The sequence below is a fragment of the Heliangelus exortis genome, chromosome 8 (assembly GCF_036169615.1).
Source record: "Heliangelus exortis chromosome 8, bHelExo1.hap1, whole genome shotgun sequence".
NCBI classification, from domain to species: domain Eukaryota; kingdom Metazoa; phylum Chordata; class Aves; order Apodiformes; family Trochilidae; genus Heliangelus; species Heliangelus exortis.
In genome coordinates, this window is record NC_092429.1 from 16,023,471 (window position 1) to 16,034,218 (window position 10,748).

Consider the following 10,748-nt stretch of genomic DNA (forward strand, 5'->3'; position numbering starts at 1 on the left):
GAGAGCAGGAGTTAGGTGAAGCAGATGCCATGCCCTAGGAAATAGGATCCCAGGATCCCAGGGCACAAACTCAGCAGCAGCTGTGGCATCAACTTGCCACTGGGGCCAGTTTGTCCTTCACTTAATGCCAAATACCTACTGGGAATTCCCAAAACCCACGGTGATGTGCTTGTATGTCTTCATCTGTTGAACTTAATAGCATGAGTGATGGTAGGAAAACTGCATGTCTGTCCTCTTTTCTCTTTTGGAGGGTACATGAAGCCTTGAAGGTTCAGAGAAAGAAACCACGGGGTCACGGAGGCAGAGGACTGGGTCTGACAGGAGGGTGAGGACAAGCCCCTTGGCCTCCTCCCTGCTGGGGCAGTGCCAGGGCAGGGCTGGGCAGGCAGTGTCCCACCACTGGGGGGCTTTGCAGGTCCATCACCACCCATTGCTGCTCACCTGCCCCAGGCTCAGCTCTCAATCTCCCACCACAGCTCCTGCTCTCTGTCATCTGTAGCACTGGGTGCAGAGGATCTGACTGATGAATCAAAGCTGGGCCTGCCCTGTCCCCACTGGGATCAGAGAGGGATGGTGTGCTGGGGGGGATGTGAGGTTTGGCAGAAGTGTGGGGGATAGCAATGCCCGCAGAGCTTTCACAGAAGCAAGCCCAGACCAGAATAAGGACCTTGCTCCAGTTTTCTGGCTCCAGGCACACATTTGAAGGAGCTTGTGATGGCAGAGAAGTTGCATTTTTATCACTGTCTCAATGCAAAATAGGCCATGTTGTGACTGGGTGGAGGCTGATGGCTTTGGGTGCTCATGGTGGCTGGCAGGGCCATGCTGGGGCTGCATGCATGGAATGTCTGCAGATGGATAGGCCTGAAAGGGAGCTGCTGGCTTTCAGACTAGGGCTTCTTCCATCTGTCCCAGGCCAGGGAGGGACTGAGTGCGCTCAGAAGTTGTGCTTTTGATGAGAAAAGAAATACAATAACCTCAAGGAGCACAACTGTCATGGCCAGTGGGGTTTGGTGGCTCTTGAAAAGGTCCAGATTTCCAGGTATTACCATGAACAGCACTGGCAAGGTGCAGGATGCCAGGGCATGGAGTGAAACACCATTGCAGGCAAGCTTGAACTCTTCTGCTATCAAGCATGATGTTCTCAGCTCATCCTTGCCTCTGCTGCCAAGGCTTATGAAGCTGCACCTAAACTGGGGGTCAGGATAGCACCTCCAGCAGCATCCTTGATATGGCATGGTGGCAGTGACATGGGCATTGGGAATGATAATGGCAAGATGGTCTTTCCTTTAAAAACATTGTCAATGGGCCAAAGGGGACATTGGTGTCTGTATCCTTTTACAGTGCCACATATCATATGATAAAGGGGGGCCCTGAGCTGCTTCAGACAACTGGAAGGTGCTGTGCAAAAAAGCCAGAGGTGGCAAGGGAATTTATGCCTGCATTGGGAACCCCAGCAGAGATTTCAGCAAGGAGTCACTTGTTGTGGCACGTGTTGCTGCCAGCCTGGTGTGGTACTGAGAACATGTGCTGACTTGATTTGTTGTGCTTTCATATTGCTGGAGTAAGAGGGCTACTGATCTGTCTGTCAGAGGTATTTTGCCACATGAATTTTATGGACTGTGGTAAATAAGTGTTGATGTTTTGCTGAATTAAAATAGAATTTAAATGTAACCCTTGTCTCTTGCCAGTTGGGGTCATGTGGCACTGTATGACAGGCTTGTGGAGACTGCCTGCAGTTCTATTTATTTAGTAAAAAATATTTTGGCAAAGCTGTGACATCCTGTTTCCTTGCTGTGAGCAGAGAAGAAAGTTAGTTCAAGCTCAGAACTTCACCACAGTCACAAGGTTACCCTCAGGAACAAGTTGCTGGCTACAGCTAGAAGCTAAATGAGATTTTCACAAGTCCAGAACAACTTGCAAACAAAACCACAGAGCTCAGTAACCATCTTGGCAAACAGTAACTTTTGGAATCTGAAGTGCCAGGAGCGAATGTAGGCAGGATCAGGGCTGGTGAGATCTGCAACCTCCTTTGCCTGTTTGTTCCTCTCCCGATGAATGCAACATTCTGAGGTGCAGGGATGGAAAGGAGGAAGGGGGGGGCTGGGGTGAAGGACAGCTGGAAGGAACAGAGCTGCACCTCTCTTGTGTTTTGAAGGTGATGCCACCCCATGAGGCGGTTTCTTTGCCCACTTGGCTGCAGCATCTCTGCACTGGGTGTGCTAAGCAGGAGACTGCGGGTGCAAAGGGATAGAATGCATCACTTTCAATATAAGAAATACATTGCTACCTTCTCACCTGGAGGTTTTCACGTGCAACCTGTGGCTTTTTGGGAACACTGACCCTTTTCACTGTTGCCACCAGCACATCAGTGGACTCTGGGTGGAGTAAGACATGGTAAATAACACCATTACAGCTGTGCTCACAGCTGGTGGCCAAAACGCTCCTCCAAACCACAAGCGTGACTTTTGGGAGATTTTACCCTGATTGCTTCAATGAGCTGAAAGTCTTCTAGGAAGCCAAGGCCCCAGGTGTTTGGGTTTTTTTTAAACCAGATGGTTTATCATGGACATTATTTAGTTGAATAGAAAATTAAACTAACTTTCTGAGCTGGGGGAAATACCTTCACAAACTATTTGGAAAAGCAGCCAAACGGTCCTACCAGGTCAGGGCTGGACTGACCGAGCAGGTGGTGCTGACTCCTCCTGACCCAGCAGCCCTTCCCCAGAGCTCAGTGTGAAGTCCCTGATAAACTGCTGGAGGAACCACTGAGTGACACTTTGCCAGTGATTATTTCTGCAGAAGCTGTGAAAGTGGAGAGGAACGGCTTCCAAACTGCTGACTGTGCCTGACACCAGAAACCAGCGGCACTGGTGCCAGTGTCCAGGCACCTCACGTGTCAAAGGTCCAGCTCTGCCACAGGACCTGTGCTGTTCACAGCCCCTCCAGAGCTGTGGTAATCTTGTCTTAGCACCTTAAATCACACTCTCTGTGAGAACCCAAGTATTTGATGGTGCTTTCCTCGGGGAAGAGAGGCTGGGACTTGGTGGGTGAACAACTGGTTCATCAACAGGAGCTTGAGCTTGCATCTACTCATCAGTGGAGGTTTGCCTTAAATCTCCCAAGGCAAAAGATCTGTAAGAAAGCTGTGAAAAGGACCTGAAAGGAAAACCTGGGCCTCTGAGAGGGGCAAATAAAATCTCGCAGGCCTGGAAAAAAGTGAGATGATGAGGCAGGGGGCTGCTGCTTCCCACAGGATGTGATGATATCCATGACAGGGAAGGGTGCTGCTGGCCTCAAAGCTGCAAGGGTACCTTGGGTGCTCACGGCTCATGTGGGGTTTCTGTGAACGGGGCAGCAACAGCATCCAAGCCAGTTCATAGCAATATAGATTTTGGCAATCACTGAAGAGAGGGCTGCGGCCCCGGGGGGCGAGGGACGGGTGAAAAGGTTTTTTGTTGGGACTTGGAGCGCTCCGGGGCTTGTGTTGACGCCGGCGGGGCTGGAGCTCTCCCTTGGCAGGGAGCGGGGAAATGGAGGAAGCAGATGTGTTTCCATGGCAACACAGGGAGCAGAGCCCTCCTCCTCCTCCTCCTCTTCTTCCTCCTCCTTTACGCGGCCCCGCTGAGGGCCAGGGCCCGGGGCTGAGTGCCACGGGTGCCCAGCCACGGCTCCGCGGGACCGCTCCCCCGGGGTGGAGGGGTGGGACAGGTGATTGCAGCACCCATACCCATGGGCAGGCAGCGGCATGGGGCTCCCACCACTGCCCCCTAGCACCAGATTTGCCACTAGGACACTTGGGGCGCTCATTTCATTATCATCATCACCATCTTGTGTTTACTTAAGCTGCTTCTTTTTTCCCATTCCGCAGCTGTGATACTCATTAGGTAGGCTTCAAGAGTCCTCATTCATAAGGACACAGGAGGATAGGTTACATTTTCTGAGAGAAGTTACACCTAAATATGAAAAATGTAGCTGCTCAAAATCTGGAGATTCCAGACCTGATTGTTTCTGTGTCCCAGGTCTTAGAAAAAAAAAATTATTAATATATTTTTTTCTTACTTACTTACTTCATTTGCAGGGAACAAAAATTCAGACTCCTTTAGCAAGCTGGTAGATGATGGAAGTGGTGAGTTTCCCAAGGATGGTCTCCCCCTTGTGCTCTTGGCACCTCAAATCTGGAGCACAGGACAGCAAGGGGCCCAAAGCACTGTCACACCAGAAAGGGCAACAAGCCTTAAAACAGAAGGAATGCAGGACATGGGACAGAGGGCAGATGAGGCCAGCTGAGGTGCTGTGTCACTCTGTTTTTATGGCAGCAGGTAAGCTCAGGCCTTCCAGGAACTGGTCCTGTCTGTCTTGGACTTCAGATCAGGGTGTTTTAAACAGAGATTAGAGAACCAGAAATAACTGCTGACTGAGTTAATCACTAGGGTCCAGGACCGGGACATGCAGTGGTACAGTTAGGTCCCTCTGTCTTTTACTCCTTGGGTGGCACAGGTTGTTTCCTCCTGCTTTCTCTCTTTTCTGGAGGTGGAGGATGAACAGTAACCACAATGTGGTTACTGTCCCCAGCAGCCAAAAGGAGGTGAGAAGAATCCAACACAAATGATTTACAGTTGCCTATCATCATCCCCAGGTGTTAAGGAGTGCCTGATCCCAGCAGTTGGCTGTAACCCTCCATGCAGCACAGGCACAGCTGAAAATTGTAGCTGGGATTGGCCCCACTATGGGCTGAGTCACTATCCATACAAAAGCAAGCAACTTCCCCCCAAATCAGTCATTGGTAATGTGGATGTGCATGTGGATGCTTTCCCTTGACAGCAGCACAGTCGAGCCTCAGCCTTATCTGCATCACATGTAATGAGCTTTCCAAAAGAGTTTTAAAGAGTGACTGGAAACTGCACTGAAATCCATTAATTTGAGCTGTAATTTCACCCATTACTTGTTTAGAAGAAGTTATGCCTCAGAAATCTGCCTAATGTATGTTTTCCTTACATGCTGCCTGCCACGACATTTTTCCAGTGGAGATCACTCAGCTGTTGAGGATCTGTGATAATGATGCTTTAGAAACAAGGCCAGCAAGGAATTCAGACAGAGTACAAACAAATGGCCCAAAGCTGCAGCCACCCCAAACATAATTCCATTTTTCACACCCTTTTTCTCTACAGTATAAAAGGCTCATAAGTACCTATTTACAGTTGCTTCAGGCCTCAAAGGGCATCCTGCATTAAACCATCTCTCATTATATAAGAAATGTTAAAGTTTTGGGAGCCTTTAAAGTGAATTCCATTAATGTTGCACTTCTACTAGTCCTGCAGCTCTCTCACTGGGTTTTGATCCTATCTTTATATGTGCCTTGGATGCTTTGGTTGCCTTCCAAGATAGCAAAACTGATTCCCTGTTTTTTTAATAACGTGATGTCCCTGAGCACTTTGTTTTCAGGCCTTTAGTGTATTATTTGCCATAGATGTACAGATAATGCAATACCACATTTATTATGCCTTATGAAGCATTCTGTGAATTTTTTCCCCATTGCAGTTCACATGAAGACATTTGTTTATTCTGCAAAACTTCAAAGCATTCAAATTTAAACATTTTGCTTTCCCTTTTATGGCTCTGGAAAAGAGAGGTGAGACTTCAGGGTGTGGGCCTCTTCCCCAGTGTTACTGCTGGGCAGCAGATGTAGTGGAGGCCAGGGGAAACTGGGGACACACCAAGCAACTTTTCATAAGGGTAAAGGGCAGGGGCTGAGGTGAGCAGCCCTGTGCAGTGTGGACATCAGAGACAGCAGGAGCTGAGAGGCCTCAGCCTTTGCACAGCATTGGCTTGTGCATCGGGGCGATGGGTGATGGTCCCTTTCTGGATTATGACCATTTCTGGGGTGAAAAAAGCAGAAGGCACTGCTGGGGGCAAGGTTGGAGAAGACTCTCTCCTTCCCTTGCTAATTGACTCACTGGGCACACACTGAGCATGATGTGTTGGCGCAGGAGGGGGGTTGTGTCTGGTGCCAGGTGTGGGACACCTGTGCCAGGAGGGCTGCTGGGACAGCCCCTGCAAGGGGCTACACACAGAGGTCAGAGCCTGGTACCCAGCATCTCACTCACTGCCCTGAGAACAGTCTCCCCATGCCTCTCTTCCATCTCCATTCACAGCACTGGCATGGGAGAGCATTTAAAGGAGTCCATTAAGCTGTACATCAGAGCTATTTAAAATACTCTGAGATCCTCAGGTGAAACCCTCTGATAAAATAACCTGTTGCAGTTCTGTGCCTCAACAGACTTCCCAGAAAGTCTCTCACAACTCCGTGTGTAGTAATACAGGGACGCAGAAGCCAGCAGTGTTGGTAAGAGGCACTTTCCAATTTCTATGTGTAACAGATCCTGATTTGATCCAGGTGAGTGCTGCATATACACCAGATAGTAATTAATTTGATGTGCCATGGTAGGAAATCTATTTCTATCCCTGCTGTAAAGATAATCTCTTCTCCTTCTCTACTGCTTTAGGCATTACCACCAGCATACATCCCCAGATGTGTCCACACTTTGTGGCCCATCTCAGTGGTGTGTCACAGGCTCCCCCAGCTCCCCAGGTTTGGCAGGGGCTGGGTCCAGCCCCCAAGTCCCTACAGAAGGGTGTGCAGCTGAGCAAAGTTTGCCAGCAGCACCACAGGAGCCCTTGGCAGTATCACTGCATCCTGGGTCAGTGACACTGCAGCTCAGTTTGCTCACTTTCAGGCTCCCCTCCTCTTCCCTCAGCTTCTGCTGCTGAAATCCCAGCTGGGCCCATGCCCCAGACTCCCTGTGCCCTGCCCTGTGGAGCTGTGGGGCTGTGGCTGGGTCCCTTGAGATGGGATGGTGGCAGCTGGAGAGGGCACAGAAACCAGAGGAGGGGGTAGGGTGGGGTCCAGGGTGGCAAAGCTGTGGGGTTTTGTGAGGGCAGAGAGCCCAGACTGCCACCCTGAGGGTATCCCTGGCTGGCTACTGGGAGCATGATTCCAGCACCAGAGTGTGCACTGGGGAGGGCTACAGGGACCCAGCTGAAAATGGAAGTGCAGGAAGCCTGGGTGGAAGAGGAAGGACATTTTCCTGCTATTCTCAATTTCTGTTCTTTCTTCATAATTAAAATCTGATCTGTATCTAGGGAAAGCTCTTATTCTTCTTATTGTACCTTTTAAATCCTTCTGGTTTTCTCCTCTGTTTGTTTTGAAAGTTGTTTTTTTTTCTTAATTCCCTTGCCTGTTTTCCTAAATTTTGCCTTTTCCTTGCTCCCCTGCAATTGAGGGGGGGGGGGGGAAGTCCCTGAGCGAAAAACAACAATGAATTAAATAAATAACCCAGACTTACAGGAAAAGCTTGGTTATTTTTGAACTTCCTCTCCCTAACTGTATTTCTGGCTCCTTCCATGCCCAGTGTCTCCTGCCACCCACCTCTGGGCTCAGGAGTGTTTGCAGCCACAGCTGGCGTGGTGCAGAGCAGGGCCCTGCACAGCGTGCTGCCTCCTTGACTGGTCACTCAGGGAGTGGGGAAAAGGAGATTTTTACAGCTACTAAAAGCAAAGGAGGTACCTTAGCTAGCCAGGAAACACTCACAAAAGCAGGGTGAATAAGCAGCAGCTCAAATGCTCCTGAGTACCCAAAAGAAGTGCCATAAAAGCATCCCTACATTACATCACTTCAATGGCTGTGCTGGATTTACAGGCTGATAACATAAAGTCAGATGAGGAAATACTGTATTGCTTTGACTGTTTCTCACTGCTTACCTCATGGTTCTTTTTCCTGCTTATGGCTTATTTTGCCTGCAAAACCAGTTTTTTAGGCAGGGTTATCATGGCTCAGTCAGCTCACTCTCATTTGCTTTCTGCAGCTCTTTTGCGTTTGTTTCCTCTGTTAATAAACAGCCACTTCCTTTTACCTCCCTCTGGGACTATGAGAGAGCCTGTGGGCAGAGTGAGTTGAAAGCATCATCTTTCCTCTGCTGTTGAGCTGGGAGAAAAAAAGGCCTCCCACAAACCCGGGTGGGACGCAAAGAGCACAGGAGTGGAAAGGTGCACAGAGGGAGCAGGGACATGGGGGGCTCGGAGGGCAGCTGCTCCTACAAAAGATGCAGGAGATACCTTGTGCAACTCTCCCCCTTTGGGCACAGAGTAGAAGGAGGAAGGTGGATCTAAAAAGCAAACTGCAAATCAGGACTAAAAGGCTGTACTTTCCTTCTCCTTTATTATGCATGAAGAATATCAGAATTGAGCGCCAGCTTGGGTTTTTGTGAAACAAATTGCAAGCAACTGGAGTCTTCAAGTGCCTGATTTATTTATAATAAAATCAGTGGGAGGCTTAATTTGCTTATTTTCCTAGCACTTAATAAAATATCTGGCAAACAGAAGTGAGAAAACCACTTATGCTTAAAATTTTGTGTTTTCACTTCATCAAGAAGACTTTAGCTGAAGGCTCTGCTCACCCTGGGAGACCATCAAGGGAGAGTTCAAAAATTAATACACAAACAAAAACTCTGTTAACAAATCTTTGGGGGGTTTTTTTGGTTTTTTTTTTGTTTTTGTTTTTTGTTTGTTTGTTTTGTTTTTTTTTGTCAACAAATGTAACACACAGTTCTTCCAAGATAATTTCTCATCACTTTAACAAAGATTCAAAAAAAAGAAAAAAGAAAAAAGAAAGGGTGTGGTCTTCAAATAGTACAAATCCCCTTCCACTACAGTCAGCTAAGCCAGTGGCCAGCAGAGCTGTTCACTGGAGTGGTTTCTACGAGGAAGCTCTGAATTATGCTGAAATTCTCCTTGGTAAAGGAGGTATTTTTGATGATCACAGAAGTCCAGAAGCTGTTTCCCAGTGTCTCTGAAAAGGCCGGGAAGAGGAGGATGCAGAAAATGTGTGTGGGTCTGTATCTCTCTCTCAACATTTATTCTCCAAGGTCCTATGTAATATTTTTAAAATTCAGTTGAGGGTATCTGAGAGGTGCAGTCGGGCTGGTGGCATGGCAGTGCAGGACCCAAAGACAGCAGTGAGTGGGCAGTGGGATGGCTGCCAGCACTCGCTTGTCCTTCAGCAGCCCCAGTCCCCCTCCAGGCAATGCAAGGGCAGCACAGAGGGAGCTGTGCCCACCCTACACAGCTCAGGGAATATGGGACCTGGGAGAAAATTACATGCATGGATTTATTTGCATATTTGCATTATTTGAAGTGTATGCAGGGCTTTGAGCTTTAGAAGCAAGAAAGGGGATGAAAAGTATTTGAAGAGCCGTGCACTCTGCACACCTTTCCTTCCCATACCCTGTACAACAAGGGCTATAGGAAATGAGGGACTTTGCAACAAAGGTGCTAAGGTATTTATTACTCTGCACTGGAGTGAGCCTTTGGGCCAGCTATGTTGGTGCTGGTTAAATCAGAAAGCCCAAGTGGCAGGTGTAGGACATTAGCCTGGGGTCAGTGCTGTGCTTAACTGGGTTCATGGCAGCTGGGTACAAAGCTTGCTGTCCTGCAGAGCATGGCCCAGTCCATGGCAATGGGACCCTTTGTGCCTGGTGAGTGTTTTTGTGGAGAGGGTAGCTGTGCTCTCAGGATGAACTCTGTGTCTCCATCCTCCTCTGGAGCAGGGTACTCCTCTCTGGGGAGCCCACCTTGCACTTGCAGGCTTCTCCTCCCACAGCTTTGCATTGCTCCCTCCAGCTCCTGACTCCTTGCTAGAGGCTGCCTTGAATATAAGAGCTTTGGCCTTCATTTTATTTTCTATAGGAAACCAAAGGAGAAAAATGGGGGATATTGTTATAAGCTTCTGGTGATGTTGATGGGGAAATTAATGCCTCCTGGCCACTGAATGCTTTGTGTATGGGTGTCCTGATAGGCACTAATGAATGAAGGTGCATGTGACTGAGAATAAGCAGACTCAAGGATGGGCACAGTATGCTGAGACCTATGGTGTGTATGGCTTTTTGGTGGTTTTTTTGCTCTGTGGTTCTGTTGTGGGGTTGTTGTTTTTTGATGGTTTTTGGTTTTTTTGTTAATGTGCAGTGCTCCCTTGGGATGGTCTTCTGCTGGTCTCCCTTCAACCTTTGGATGTCATACTATGTAACATTTGTCTAATGCAAATGAGCTCCTTCTTAAATGTCTTCCTTGAACTGCATAATGCTTGGGAAGCTTTGAGAAATATTGATGCCCTGAGGGCAAAGAATTTTCAGAAAACAGATGTAAGTAGCTGATTACCAAATCCTGGCAAGTTCTTTGTCTATGTCCTGCTTTCTCTCATTCACCTGACATTCAACCACATTCTCTATCAGTGCTGCAGAGGCTGAAAGAGTCATCTGGTCTGTGCCAGCTTTTATCTGCCTTTTTTCTTCCTACTGTGCCTCACTATGTATGCTCACTAATTCAATTCAAATTTGAAAGGAAATATATGAGAAATTAACCAGCAGGACATCAGCAGCTGCAGAAACTCCGTGGGAGGAGAATCCATGAACTAATGGAGTTAGTGGCAACACAAAGCCTCAGATGTGACTGCAAATTACTTCAGCACATGTCAGTCTGAAAACAGGGAGGATTCAAGAAACTGGAAAGGAGTCACAAGAAAAACATCCAACTGTCAAATGGCATTTTCCTTGCTCTTCTCCAGGCTATAGGCAGTAGAGTAAGGCATCTGGCAGAGCAGACACCAGTAGGAAGACAAAGTGGTTCCAACAGTCTGTAATAAAATGGCAAAGCATATCAGACTTTCTTGTGGTGGTATGGGAGCTGCCACCATGACC